Source organism: Rhinatrema bivittatum, chromosome 17 (genome assembly GCF_901001135.1).
Source record: "Rhinatrema bivittatum chromosome 17, aRhiBiv1.1, whole genome shotgun sequence".
Classification (NCBI taxonomy): domain Eukaryota; kingdom Metazoa; phylum Chordata; class Amphibia; order Gymnophiona; family Rhinatrematidae; genus Rhinatrema; species Rhinatrema bivittatum.
In genome coordinates this window covers 9,151,324-9,166,888 of record NC_042631.1, presented here as the reverse complement: position 1 = coordinate 9,166,888, position 15,565 = coordinate 9,151,324, and positions in this window count along the sequence as shown.

Sequence of the window (15,565 nt, the reverse complement as noted above, 5' to 3'; positions counted from 1 at the left end):
TGTGCCATGGGCTTTCATTCATAGCTTTGTAGGCAATTTTCACACATTGCTAACCTTTTTCCTCCCTTGTAGCCCAGTCATCACTGCAGGAGTCTTCTGACAGAGGCACGGGCTGCAACTACCTCCATAAACTGGCACAGGTATGCTCTTATGGCAGATAGTAGGCGTCACACCCACCTCCTCCTGCCCCTGCCAGCCCAAGGAGCAGGAACGAGGTCCAGGAGTTAAACATGGGTGCCCCACAGCTTGCTAACCTGTAAAGCAGTGAAATACGGTAAGATTAATTTCTGTAAATAGGCCACATCGGGCATGCTCTTAGCAAAATTCTTCACTTTTTAGATCCTGGAACACATCTTCATTCAAGTGAAACTGAAAAGACTTTAATATCCAGAGATAGGTGGAAGTAGTAAGGATAAATAATTAAGAAAAGTAGCTCTGTTTGGAGCTGAATGGCTTTATAAATTAGTAAATGCAAGCTAATAACTGCAAATACAAGAATAATTCTTTAGAGAGTGCATTATATCCTATAATGAATAAAGTTAATCACAGGGATTTTAGATCCCTCCCTCCAGAGATCTCCTGAAGAAGTGATCTGCTCATGGTGGAGAGGGGAATCCAGCCAGAGTGCACATTCACAGGCATGCTCGCCAGGAATCGACCAGCTATGTGCACTCCTGCTCTATATTCTTGCTCCTAGAAGTTCAGAACCCTTTCAGCTCTGCTTGATCCGGTTCACATAAACTTGCAAGCTGGCAGTGGCACTGCAGCTAAGGGGCAGGCAATGTGGCTGCCAGTCACCTCTCCCTCACCTCTCTGCACAGTGACCAACTGGAGGCTGTCTCCAGCTCTTTGTGCAGGGCAGAGGCCGCCCTGCCAGTTCCTGAGAAATTATTTAATTATGTTTAAACGTGTCCGTCCGTCTGTGGGCAGGAACTGATTGGGAGCTGCATTTTTTTCCATCTTAATCACTTCCGTCTGTCACTTGAAAGGCGTTGCACTTCCTCACAATCTTGACACACCCGGTGTGCATATTGACTCATTTGTGCCTGATTAACTATGTTGCCTCTTAACTACTTCAAACACAGTCACTGAAAATTGGCCAGAATTGGATCTGAAGTTCAGCAGGGTTGTAATTACAGGTAGGTGGGAGATCAGAAAAGTAAAAATGCATGTGTGTCTAAACACATATATACAAATAAACCATAACTATCACACCATACAATGTACTGTTTTTTGTTTTTTTTAGTGGCATAAATTGCCTTTGTTTTATGATCCAGTAGTTACATTAGAAATGATGCAATCTGCGATATTGCTACTGCTTCTAATAACTTGCACGCTCCCTTAAAACAGAATCCCGAGATACTCTGCGAATATAAAACTTTGCAGCCAAGAAAGCAGCCTCTGCTGGGGGAGGTGGCCAGGAAGCACTCACTTCTATTTTATGGGGTAGATGTTCAAAGCTGCCCGTTTAAGTAACTTGGCTGGTTAGAACGTATCCGGCTAAGTTACGATGTATATTCAGCAAGCACGGCAAAGCTGCTGAAAATCCGCATTATATATATAAAGTCTACCTGGATAAGTTTAGACCTGCTCTATGGCTCGTCTATACTCACATGTATACATATAAGGCTAATTACTGATATTTGGAGTTAGCCGCATAAGTTTTATGACTAACTTGCTCTGCACTCAGTCCTCCCCAGTACATGCCTGCTTTTTGTGCGTGCAACTTTTACCATATAAGGGACTTATATGGCTAAGTGGCGGCCACTGACCATAGGAACATATTCAGCAGCTGCTACTTAGCTACACAAGTCCCGCTTATCCGGCTAAATAGTGCTGAACGCGCTTTGACTATCAGGCCCCATATTTCTAGATTGGCTGAAGGCGGTTTACATGTTTTTCTGGTATGATAAGTCCCTGCCCAAAAGAGCTTATGATCTAAGCAGGTACCTGAGGCAACAGGAGATAAAGCGACTTGCCCAGGGTCACAAAGAATGCCAGTGGGAGGAGCAGGACTTGGAACTCTAAACGCTAGCTATTTATTTATTTATTTATTTATTTATTTATTTTTTTATTTTTTTATTTTGGGGTTTTTATATACCGATCTTCTTGCATTGGATGCAAATCAAACCGGTTTACAGTGAAACAATTTAACTTGCCTAGGGGCATTACAAGGAACAAAGAACATCAAATCAATAACGCTAGGCCACCATTTCCCAGTTTTTTCCCCCTTGTCAAGGTAATGTGTATGATTTGGGGTTGAGGAGATTCCCTGATGAACTGTTTCTGAGCTGTAATTACCGTATTATTGTTTTGTCTTCTGGTTTAACGTTTGTCTATCTTTTTGGATTTTTTTGGTTCACTGCCTAGGGTTTCGGCATGGGCGGTTTATAAATGCCAATAAATACTGCCAGCTTCCAGAGTGATTATCATTATTCTGGTGTTATCCAGAGAGATTTGGGCAAATGGAGGTAGAGATTCGGGAAAACTCGGTGCTACAGACTCCCCGGGGGACCTCCTTCCTGGCTGGCTCCTACTTTTCCTTTTCAGCTTTTGTATTTAGTGCAGGGAAAAAAAAAAAAAAGAAAGAAACACCTCGCTCCAGCATTGTAGGGAGCGGTCAGACAAGAACGTGGGTTTTGTGTCACCATAACCTTGGACTATGTTGAGGTGGGCGTGGAATACATAAACCAATGCTAGTGCTTGACTGAGGAACAAAGGGTAACCTGTCGTAGGTACCTGTGCAAAGCCAGAGCGCACCACGGTGGCATCCAGTGAAGGCGGCTAAGGGCCGAGTGGGTCATGTGTGCAGCAAATAAAGCACTAATTAATTAGCCGGACATTTTAATCACTCTACCAATATTAAAACAGTCTGCTGGATAAATAGAAGAAAGCTTTTTATATATCACAGCTTGACAGGAGCTTTTGTACGCCTCTCCTTAAAGCGGATCAAACATGTTGTTTTACAAGAAATACACTTAAGCAAACAAAATGTCTTCTCCTTAAGCCTGCGGGTTCACAGCTGCAGATATTAGCGATCCAGTGTTTTTTTGGGAGCGGGCAGGAATTAATGCGTGGGACCTTTTGTGAGGCCCCTTTCAAGTACTAAACATCAGTTCTTCCTCATCGTAACCGTGTCTATGTTAACACGGTAACAAAGTAAATGGCTGCAGATAAAGACAAAAAAAACACAAAACAGCCTAATCTACTCTGCCCATGAAGGTTACCTTTTATATATTAAAAATGATTTTATGAAGCCATGTTTAATTAATTAATTTAGTGAAAGCTGCATGTGTAGCCTGCAAATTGCACAGAGCAGGATATCTCTCTTCCACGCTGCGTTACGTCCGCTAGTGCTATAGAAATGGTAGGTAGTAGTAGCAGTAGCTCTAAAGGGGATTGAAACATAGAAACATAGAAATGACGGCAGAAGAAGACCAAATGGCCCATCCAGTCTGCCCAGCAAGCTTCACACATTTTTTCTCTCATACTTATCTGTTTCTCTTAGCTCTTGGTTCTATTTCCCTTCCACCCCCACCTTTAATGTAGAGAGCAGTGATGGAGCTGCATCCAAGTGAAATATCTAGCTTGATTAGTTAGGGGTAGTAGCCGCCGCAATAAGCAAGCTACACCCATGCTTATTTGTTTTACCCAGACTATGTTATACAGCCCTTATTGGTTGTTTTTCTTCTCCCCTGCCGTTGAAGCAGAGAGCCATGATGGATGTGCATTGAAAGTGAAGTATCAGGCACATTTGGTTTGGGGTAGTAACCGCCGTAACAAGCCAGCTACTCCCCGCTTTGTGAGTGCGAACCCTCTTTTCTTCTCCCCTGCCGTTGAAGCAGAGAGCTCTGCTGGATGTGTGAAGTATCAGTTTTTCTTCTCCCCTGCCGTTGAATCAGAGAACTATGCTGTATATGCATTGAAAGTGAAGTATCAGGCTTATTTGATTTGGGGTAGTAACCGCCGTAACAAGCCAGCTACTCCCCTCTTTGTGAGTGTGAATCCTTTTTTCCACATTTCCTCTTGCTGTTGAAGCTTAGAGCGATGTTGGAGTCACAGTAAGCATGTGTATGTTTATTTAATAAGGGTATTGACTCCAGGCAGTAGCCATCATTCTGGCGAGTCACCCACTCTTCATTGGCAGCCTCTTGACTTTATGGATCCACAGTGTTTATCCCACGCCCCTTTGAAGTCCTTCACAGTTCTGGTCTTCACCACATCCTCCGGAAGGGCATTCCAGGCATCCACCACCCTCTCCGTGAAGAAATACTTCCTGACATTGGTTCTGAATCTTCCTTGCATGGTATCCCTCCATGTAGCAAGGCTGTTTTGGTGGACCTGGATATATTATGAAATGGTTTATCATGTTTGGGATGACTTTGCACACAGCAATGGCTCCTGTCAGTAGGAGATGTAAATTTATACTCAAGAGAGGCAGGCAGCAACGTACAGTCCATGAAGGAGAAGATCTCTTTCTTGTGAGTCAGGCTTTGAAAGGAGTTTAGCGATAATGGTGTGATTCATTCCCACAAGACACCTGGCTCTGCTCTTCACCAGATAACTGCAGGTTCAAAGACATTGGTGAATCAAATACCCTAAATCATTAGGCAACAAACTGCACTCTATCCATCCTCACTCTTATGATATGATACAACAGAGAGCCATCTGTGAAAGGGTAAAACTAAACCAAGCCCAGTCTCAAAATATCCAAAGAGTCAGGCAACTTCATCGTCACAGTGAAACCAGAGGTCATTCATTGGAAGAGCACAAGAATCAACAATACTCATCATCAACCCCAGAAAAATCATTTCTGGAGCAATAAGCATCTTAAAAATCCATTTAAAATAGTAATACGTATTGTGCACAGCTGTGCTTCAACACCTCAGTGTTTTTGCTGAGACAAAACAAAAACAAAAATGGAGAGATGGACAATCTCAGGTCCTTTTCAGAAAACATAAAAACAATCTGTTAAACACTTCTTCAAGCCCTAAGTGCAGAGGTCGTTTGAATCACTGACCACATTGGTATAAAGTCTGGGATATGCTTTAGCCAGGGACTTCTCAATGTGAAAGTGTGCGCGACCTTTCCCTTTTAAAATCATCCCTGGAAATCCACCCTCACACGTTGACACCTGCTAGACTATGTGTGGGGGCTTTCTGAGAAAATTCATGCACGCATTTTTATAAACTCAGAAGTATGCACATAAGGACAAGCCCCTCCTGAACCTCGCCCCCGGAAATGGGTAAACGTAGGTGGATAGAGGCCCCCCACACGCATATCTGCAGGTACAGCATCGTTTTATCTCTGGAAATGACTTTGAACGTGACCCTCCACGAAGGCAGCCCAACAACCGTGTGCCCTCTTTTGCACAAAGAATTTATCCTATTCTGTGCCCATGGAAAAGAACATAAGAAGCTCCATGCTGTGTCAGAGCATTATTTATTTATTTATTTGATTCTTTTCTATACCAACGTTCATGACACAAGTCATATCACATCAGTTTACATCGAACAAGGGTGGATTAACAATAGCTTAATCGTTTAAGAAGGGAGGTAAGTTACAGAAAAGAAGGTTACTAGAATTTGGAAGATAGAGGAAAGTAGGGAGTGACGGAAGGAACAATAAGTGATAGTGATTACAACAATGATACACTTATTCGTTACCTACAAAGTGACTTACTGATTGTAACATAACATTTTATGAGATCGTGGTGCATCAAGCCCAGCATCCCGGGCTCGTAAGTATCCAGCGGATCCCCAATGAAGTAGATTGAGTTCCAGTTACTCGCTCCCTGGAATAGCAATAGCTTTCTTTCTTTACCTGGCTAATAAAGTTTCATGGACTTTTCCTCCACGAATTTGTCCAAACCTCCTTTAAACCATGCTATGTTCCTCACATTAATCACATCCTCTGGCGATGGATTCCACAGCTTGACTGTGCACAAATGAAAAAGTACTTTCTATTATATCTTTTTAAATCTGCTGGTTGTTAGTTTCATAGAATACCCACTTATTTTAGTATCTGAAAGCATAAATAACCTTCCTTTAAAAACCTGTTCCACCTCCCTCATTATTTTATAGACTTCTAACATGTTTCCTCTTAGATAAAAAGCCCTAACATGCGTAACCTCCAAGAACTTACCATACTTAGACTTATCATACTGGGTCAGACCAAAGGTCAGACTTACCATACTGGGTCAGACCAAAGGGCTCCCATACTCTTTATCATTTTTGTCACCCTCCTAGTTTCATGGGTCAACCAGAATTGCACCCAATAACCAACCAAGCTACAGAGGCAATATGATATTTTATTCTCCATTCCTTTTCAGATCATTCCTATTTGCTTTTCTGATTGGCGCTGCACAATGAACCGAGGACAGCAATGTATTGTCCATAAGACCTCCAAGGTCCTTTTTTTGATGGTTTCTCCCAATAGAGAACCCAGCATTGTGTATCTGTAGTTGGGATTATTTTTCCTTATCTGCATCATTTTGCACTTTTCTATATTAAACTTCATCTGCTATTCAGATGCCCACTGCTCGAGTCTCACATGATCCTTCTGCAATTCCTCATAATCTGCTATTTTTTTTAAACAACTTTGAATAATTTTGTGTCATCTGCAAATTTGCTCACCTCACTTGGTCCCTTTTCCATATCGTTTATGAAAACGTTAAATGGCACAGGTCCCAGCACTACACTCATGACCTTTCTCCATTTGGAAAACCAACCATTTTGTTTGCTGTTGTTTAACCAGTTCCCAATTCACATTATGACACTGCCTCCTATCCCATGACTTTCTAAATTCCTGGAGTCTCTCATGGGGATATATTGTCAAATGCCTTCTGAAAATGCATACACTCTATCAACCACCCATTTACCTAAGTTTATTTATACCTTCAAAAAAATCTAAAAGATTGGTACGCAAGACTTGCCTTTCCTAAAATCACACTAATTCTTCCCCATTAAGCCATGCCTATATGACTAATGATGTTATTTTTAAGAATGGTTTCCACCATTTTGCCTGGCACTGATATCAGGCTCACCAACCTAAGGTTTTCCTGGATCACCACCGCTCTACTGGAGCGACCCAAGAAACATAAAGTGCTGGTATTGATGGTCTGAACTGCAGCAAACTCACCATCATCCGGCATCACTAAACTGCTGCATGAACCTGACGTAACACATACGGTTGATGCGTTTAATCTGACTAGCTGACACCATGTGAAAAGTAATCAAAACAGCTTTTTCTCCATGAAACTGATGAAGCAAATTGTGGTTCATGGGTTTTACCTCCCAGCGCCAGGTGTGTAAAGTTATTGTGATTGGCAATCTCTATGTGGTTAACCTTGCGCATGGATGAATACGCCGATTAGAAATGGGAGTTTGTGATCACAATCGCTGTCTCCAGCTCCACAGGCGAGGACACTGTATAATAACAAAGTTGGAACACAAACTCAACTGTGCTAAACAATGGAGTTTTCATAAGGGTAACAAAGGACTTCTTTCAAACAGTACAGAAACCAAAACAGTTTTCAACACACTTTTGTATTTGCAGATTAAATGATTTATATTAGAGAAGCTTTAACTATATTAAAGATACACCTAAAGCCTCTGAAGCAATCAAATCTCATGCAACGTGGCAGAGTATATTTGAATTTTATTTCACCCAGGTGACTTATGCACGTTTTACTCTCTCTATTCACCTGAGAGAGAGACAATTTTTATATTATTTTTAAATGTGTGCCATGCTTAATTGGGAGTTTATCCTGTATTTGTTTTACATGAGAGAAAACTCTGTGAAAATATGTACATCCTCTTAGCTTTGGGACAATACCACAGTAAATGACTTGGCGGGGAACTGGAAATCTTGGTTATATAAATCCGTTTCACGTGGAAAAATACTGGGAAAATATGTAGGAACTGAAGATTACAGGCAGTTCAGGCATTCCTTGTTGGTATTGTATTAGGAATGTAAATTTCTTCACAGGACTTTGATCTAACACAGCAGACCAGGACCTTTTGGCCCTCCCTTTTCTGCCCAGTTCCATCTGCTGTGTCACCGCCAGGTCCGGCTTGAATGAGTGTGCACACTGTACATTTGCACGGGGCGGCAAACCTAGGAGGGTGGTGGCAGCAGGAGAGGCCACTAGCAGAGCTCAACTCACTGGCAGAGGCAGCAGGAGAGGCTGTGGGGCTGCCAGCAGTGCTCAAGGTAAAGGCCGCCTCACCTGCCGCACCGCCCCGGTGCCCTGCCAGTTCCCTCTGCCCGGCTGCCCTGCAGCCTGCTCGCCCCACCCAATCCCGGCCTGGAATCGGAGCTGCCGCTTCTTCCTTTCCGGGGGAGGGAAGCAGTTGCGGCCGTGTCAGGCTTCCTTCTGCGAATCGAGAACGAGGAGGGGGCCGGGCTGCCGGTGCCTCTCTGGGAAATGCCTGCGATGGGCAAGCGGGGGCAGAGTTGGCAAGTGGCGAGGCGGTGCTGCGCGCTTCCGGGCCCGAGTCACAGAGCCGGGGCCCCCACCTGACCTGGCACGGGAGGTGGCTGTGAGGTCTGTGGTGCTGCCTCCTGCTGGCTCTCACCGTGAGAGCTTGAGAAACCGAACGTGCAGCCAGCCTGAGCCACTTCAGTCCAGGAGGCTCGGGGTCTGGTTAACTTTAGGCAAACGGGTCCCACTTCCACCATTTACTGCAACTGTTACAGAGTTATACGTGCAATCTCCCTCGTGGGCGTTCAAGGTGGAAGTAGAAGACCCTGCTGTGTGTTCAAGAAGTCATTTTCTTATATAATTTTTAGATTTATAACCTCTAAGGTTTTTCCATTAAAAAACAAGGCACATAACTTTGTTCTAGGGGTATCAGTATAGATGTAATATTATAACAAAAAAAATGTACTGATGACACACAAGTATTCAGAGTAGTTAAATCACAAGTGAATTGTGGTAAATTGCAAGAAGATCTTGCTAGACTGGAAGACTGGGGTTCGAAATGGCAGATGAAATATGAGGACAAGTGCAAGGTGATGCATAGAAGGAAAAATAATCCATGCTGTGGTTACACAATGTTAGGTTCCATATTTGGAGTTACCATCCAGGAAAAAGATCTGGGTGTCATAGTTTATATTACATTGAAATCGTTGGCTCAGTGGGCTGTGGCGGTCAAAAAACAAACAGAATATTAGGAATTATTAGGAGACAAATGGCAAATAAAATAGAGGATGCCATAATGCCTCTGTATTGATCTATGGCATGCCCAGCACGACCGGGTGTGGACACCGTGCAGTTGCATGGGGCAGCATACCTGGGGGGAGGGGGGGGGCAGTGAGCTGGTGGCAGCAAAAGAGGTGGCGGAGCCGCAGGTGGAGCCTAACCACCAGCAGCCGAAGGAGAGAGACTTCTGGCCGCAGGTGCTCAACACATGGGGGTAACTTACTGGTGTAGCAGTTACTACCCTTAACCAATAAAGCATAAGAACATTTATTTTATTTATTTAATATATATTTCTATACCGGACTTCACAAATGGAATTCACATCAGGCCGGTTTACATGGAACTTAGGGGAATAACAAGTGTAACCAAACAAGAAGGCTGAAACAAGCAAAGTTACATAAAACAAGGGCATTGAACTTGGGGGCTAAAGTAGCCAGGAAGAAAGGTAGAGCGGAATTAGCAACAAATAAATAATATAAAACGGGTTATGAGATTAGTAATTATCTCATTCCTTGGGCTGAGTCTGAAGTGTCATTTTGACTGATTACACGAATTCTCTCCTGACCGGGCTGCAGCTTATTATCAATAGAACTATAAAGCTCTGGAATTTATTGCCAGAGGATGTGGTTAGTGCAGTTGGGTTCAAAAAAAGGTTTGGATAAGTTCTTGGATGAGAAGTCCAAAACATAAGAAATTGCCACGCTGGGTTAGACCAAGGGTCCATCAAGCCCAGCATCCTGTTTCCAACAGAGGCCAAAACCAGGCCACAAGAACCTGGCAATTACCCAAACACTAAGAAGATCCCATGCTACTGATGCAACTCTATTATTGCTCTCTGCTTTAATGGCAGGGGGAAAAGAGGAAAATGGGAATTAGTTTCACACAGCAACCAATAAGGATATTGAATTTTATGTCTGGTAAAACAAGTATGGGGGTAACTTGCTGATGCGGCTGTTACTACCCTTAACCAATAAGCCTGATACTTTTGATGCAACTCCAACATTGCTCTCTGCTTCAACGGCAAGAGGTAACGGGGAATTGGACTCAGACAGCCAACCAACAAGGGCCCAGACTTTGATGCTCTGGAAAACTAAGTATGGGGCAGACCTGTATGGCACGGCAGATACTAATTTAAGCTTGCTGGGCAGACTGGATGGAATGCTTGGTCCTTTTCTGCTGACATTTCTATGTTTTTCATTGTCGCTCCGCATATAGAGGCTGACTTGTTGTGGGCTCCAGTTTAGTTCTTCTCAGTTCGTTTCCGTTTATACTTTGATCTCTTTATTCTATATTTGGTGAGGGTCTGTCTGTTTTCTGCATTTGTGACTGAGATGAGGTATTTAGGAGAGGTATTTTGCTGGCATTTAATTTCTGTGTAGGGATCTATATAGCATCCTGGTTTCCCAATAAGTTTTACTGGTGTTCTAGGGCCCGGTGTACTATGTGAGGTGTCGCCTTTTCATAGATAAGATTGTTAGGATTGTTTTTGTATGGGAGGTTTACTATATTTTAAATGGTAATTCTGTTTATTCATGGCTTGCTGAGGACCAAGCTCACACCCAATATACATTACAAAAAGTCTAATTCCATTGGAGCTCCAAGTGTCTTTTTTGCAGAGTTTTCTGGTATGTACCACAGCAGTGCCTGTAAATATAATATGCATGTTGTGTTATTATTGTCTCAGAAGACTGTACTTTTGAATGTTTTTCATGTAAAATGTGTTATAAATGCATAACGTGTGAGTGTGTGTGTGTGTGCAAGGCTGCAAGGTTTGCCTAGGGCACCTCATAACCTTCCCTGTCCATGGGTTCTGGGGTGGTAGGGGGATGAGGCATGTCAGTTTTTAAAAATATAGAATGGAGGACGGAGCTGGGCTTTATTTGATGGGCCCGGGACAGGTACTGAATGAATCGGGGGAGCACAGCAATTTTTCTAACAGGGCAACAAAAAAGCTATCACCTGCCCCGGTCACCTCAGACCGACCTCGATCTCTGACCAGCCCCCTCCCTCGCCTTTACCGCCCTCCATATCTGAGCCAGGCATGCTTTGACCTGCCTTCTCTATGCTCGATAAAATACATTTTCACAATATTGTTCAACGAAATGGAAGGAACTGGAAGAGAAGAATGTGCAGGAATCGCGTGGGTCAGGAAAGCATCGGTGCACAGCCTGAGCTTTGTGTACTGTGCTCTGAGCAAAAGCACAGCTGGAAAGATCCGAGTGCCCTCTGGAGGATTTTCTCTAAAGCACATCCATTGGGCGTTAATGATTTATTTATCTGATTGATTTGTTTATTTGTATTCTGCTTTTTGGGCACTTCAAAGCAGATTACATTCAGGTACTGTGGGTATTTCCCTGTCCCCAGAGAGCTTACAATCCAAGGGCCTGATTTTAAAAATCATTTACTCGTGTAAGAAGGCTTTTGAAAATTGCTACAATATATGCCATTAAATTGTTCATAGGATTTAGTTGTGTACGTGCACTTTATGTGTGTAAATGACTCTTAAAAATTGCTATGATAGTTTGTTACATTTAAACGCATAACTCCTTTTAAAATTACCTCCAGAGTTTCTACCTGAGGCAATGGTGGTAAAGTGGCTTGCCCATGGTCACAATTAGCAAAAGTGGGATGTGAACCCTGGTTTCTCTGGCTCATAGTCCACTGCTCTAACTGCTAGGCTACTCCTCCCACAGATATTTCCCATAGGCACAGAATGAGAAATCAGGCCCTTGAACAGAATTTCCCAAACCCATCCTGAGGACTCGTGGGTTTTTTGGGATATTCACAATGAACGTGCATGAGATAGATCGGATTGCGTTGGAGATCCAGCACGTGCAAAGTTATCTCATGCACGTTCATTGTGGATATCCTGAAAACCTGTCTGGCTGTGGGGTCCCTGGGATAGGTTTGGAAAGTATCCAGAAGCAAGATGTGCTGCTCCACCAGAACTGGCAAGGCACAGGGCTGTCTCTCCAAACTACCATCAGATCAGGAGTCTCTTTAACCATAGATGCAATACCTGAAAATGCAGTTCAGTACTGCAGGCAGGAATTGATAAGGCTGAGAAAGCAAGCACTGAGGAGAAACCGATGAAGTCAGATTAGTCTGTATCTCTCTTAGTGGTGACAAAAGGGAGCATTCACCTCGGCGTGAGCAAATATGCTAGATACAGCGATCAGCTGCAAGTCTCGTGTACTTGCATGCAAACATCACTCTTAACATCAAAGTTCAAATGAGCTGGAAAACGAGACGTAGTCATTAAGGGGATCAGGGTGGGGAAAAGTAAGCGTGAGGTTCCCAGAGGTTCAGGGTGAAAGTACACTTGGGTCCTCAGCAGAGGGTGAATATTACAGGGGTGCAGCTCATACTCCTTCCTGACACATCAGTGCCAACTCCTCATGGTTCTCCTGAGTTTCTGCTACTGTTGGTTCACCGCTTCTCCCACTGATTTGGGCATCTACTTGCAGCAGTTCTATCTGATAAAACAAGCACACATATTCGTCATAACTGCTATATGTTATTACTTGTGTATTTTATTACCTCCTCTGAAATTGTCAACCCTAGTACTTCACAAAAGATAAAAACTGGGGTCTTCTGGAGAAAGTCAGAAAAGAAAAATATTAACTTTCTGTTTCTCTAATTATCTTTTTAATCTTCATTAAAGCCTCATGTCTGTTCTATTTCCTTTAGTCTGTTTCTTTCTGACTGAAAGTTTTTAAAAGTTTAGGATAAGAATCCAGTCAAAAAAATTCTATTTCATCCTTCCGAGACTTATTCAGTTGCTAGGAATAGATGCACTACAGCCAGTCAGCCATCTGCACCTCCCATTCACCACACTGTATAAGTCATTTTTCAATCTGCTTTCCAAACAAATGTAGCATGTAAAATGCATCATGAGCACAGAAAGACAGAAAATTCATGCAGAGAAAATGAACAATTGATGAGCCAGGCTGCATGTCACAGGGGCAAAAAAACCCAAACCAACCCTTCCAGAGCTGCCATGAGACATCACTGCAATAGAAGTACCAGACTTTGCTGGGTCAAGAGCAGAGTGCTACTCCAGCAGCATTCCTGCTCCTAACCTGAAGGGTGTAACCCTACGCCAAGATGCCTGTCAGGTATTAGGGAGCAGAGAGAACCCTGAGCCATCCCATTTCTTCCAGGTCCTTTGTCTTCCCCTATGGTGTCTAACAGTCTGAAGTGATCAGCCACGTCAACTCCTCATCCAAAGTCTCATGCCCTGGCAATTGCTATTTTACATCTTAATTAGCCACTCTTGGCTATGCATTCCACTGACCTTTAATACTGTAGTATGCATTTACACAGAGAAGCTTGTAAAGAAATTTCCTAATGGCCTTCATATTTCAGTAATAGCCTCCTCCCTTCCCACCCCAACACAGCAGGCTCAACTCAGAGCTTCTGAACTGCAGGTGGGACATCTAACAAGCTACTTCAAAATCCTGCTGATGGCATCAACGTGAATAGATGTGCGAGGTTGTCTCTCCTGTACCTCTGGCATTTTGGGCTTGTTGGTCCTTATTTCCTGACTTTCGCTATGATTAAGAAAAAATAAGATAAGAGGGGGACTTTCAGCCTGCAGCGGTGTCCATAGTTATATCTTCCCGAGATGATTCACAATGGGACCTGGGTGTTTCCTTGAGCGCAGGCTTAGCCAGAGTTTCTGCAGTTCAGGAGATATGCCCGGGAGTGATGGCTGGAGCAAGCTTTCCCACCCCCTTTGTTGCAGCCGCTGAGGTGAGAGCTGTTTTATCAGCAGAGAATGGACCTGGGGAGGAGAAGCCAGTGGTCTTAGCGACACGGGAGAACAATGATGGAAAGGTTTTACCTTGGAAAGAGCTTGTTAGTCGGCCAGCCAGCCAGCAACGATAAGGCAGCCGAGGTCAACCAATGAGAACTTCCCAGGGTAAGCCCACCACCATAGCCCTGGATTCTCTCTGGGAGTTTTACTAATGATAGGTCCCTAAATCTTCAGAAACATGAACTTCGCTCTCTCCGGATAGATTTCATCCAATGTGGCTTGCTTTAGTCCTACTCTGTTATCGCCTGGGAGATTGAGAATTTAGAGAACCAAGCTAGACAGTTAAATCTTTGGATATTAATCTTTCCTAAAATTACTGATTGGTTCACCTCTGGATTTTTTTAAGGACAATTTTGCATGTTCCTGCTGAAGACTCCCCTCCTATTTGCAGGGCTTTCTTTTTACATCTGAGAGAAGGGCAGCAATGTCAACACCGATATCCCGGGAAAGGGCTTCTCAAGAGATGAGAGTCTTAATGTTACAGCATTAATTGAAGGGCCCAGCATTATTCAGACAGGGGAAAGGGGGACACTGTTGGTTAAGTTTTGGTTTTTTTTGCAGGATAAAGCGTATATCATGAAGCCCTTTTTTAGGAATAGGTCTATGTGGATTCATGGCCACAAGGTGTAGGTATTTCCAGATCTCTCCAGGAAGCGTTAGCTCTTGGTGCTCATTTTCTTGTAGGTTACCCTTATAAACGTGTCCTTGTTTTGAATGGTGCTAAATATCTTTTTTTGAACCCTCTAAGTTAGTTTCTTAATAGACTGCAAAAACGTGTTGGATTCTTGAGCTATGGCAGAGTTGTATAGGCCTGCAGAATTTGATTAAGTTGTTTTTCATGCTATGTTCTTTTTATGTATTTCTTTTAAATATGCTTGGAGATTGCATCTCATAAAGTACTGTGGTCTCTAGGCACGCAGATATTGATAACTTTTTTTTTTTAAAAGAATGTATCACTCTACTTGTATTCCTCTAACAAGTTTATTCTTGTGTATATCTTTTGAAATTGATAAAAAAAAAAAAAAGTTAAAAAAATCCTGCTGATCATGCCAAGGCAATTTTGTTATCAGGAGGAAGAATTCCCACAAAAGATTTTTAAAATCACAACTATTGCTGCTATTTTTTCTTTCATCAAGCTGCCAAAGCAATCAAAGGAATTTCAATTCAGTTAATGTTCTTAGTTCCTGTTTGTCATGTGTTAGTTTGGGATATCGTGTTTCCATTCATCCCAAGACAGTCGCCTTGTTCTCTGGTAAATGTCCCAGTCCTTGATATTAACTGATATTTTTTTCTTTTCACAGAATTCTATTGGATGCTTTTCTGCAACAGTTTGGTAATCTTTTTTAATTGTGCAGCACCTCAAACATGATAAAAACAGCCCTCTCTGGGAAAGTCTTTGCCGTGCATCACCTGAGCGTACAGTATGTCCTGAGAGACCAAGCCTAATTCTCCCAATTCTGGATGAGGGACATTCACCATATCTTCCAGTTGCTTTACTTTAGAAATACTTAATGACCTACATTTTCCATTTTTATTTTATT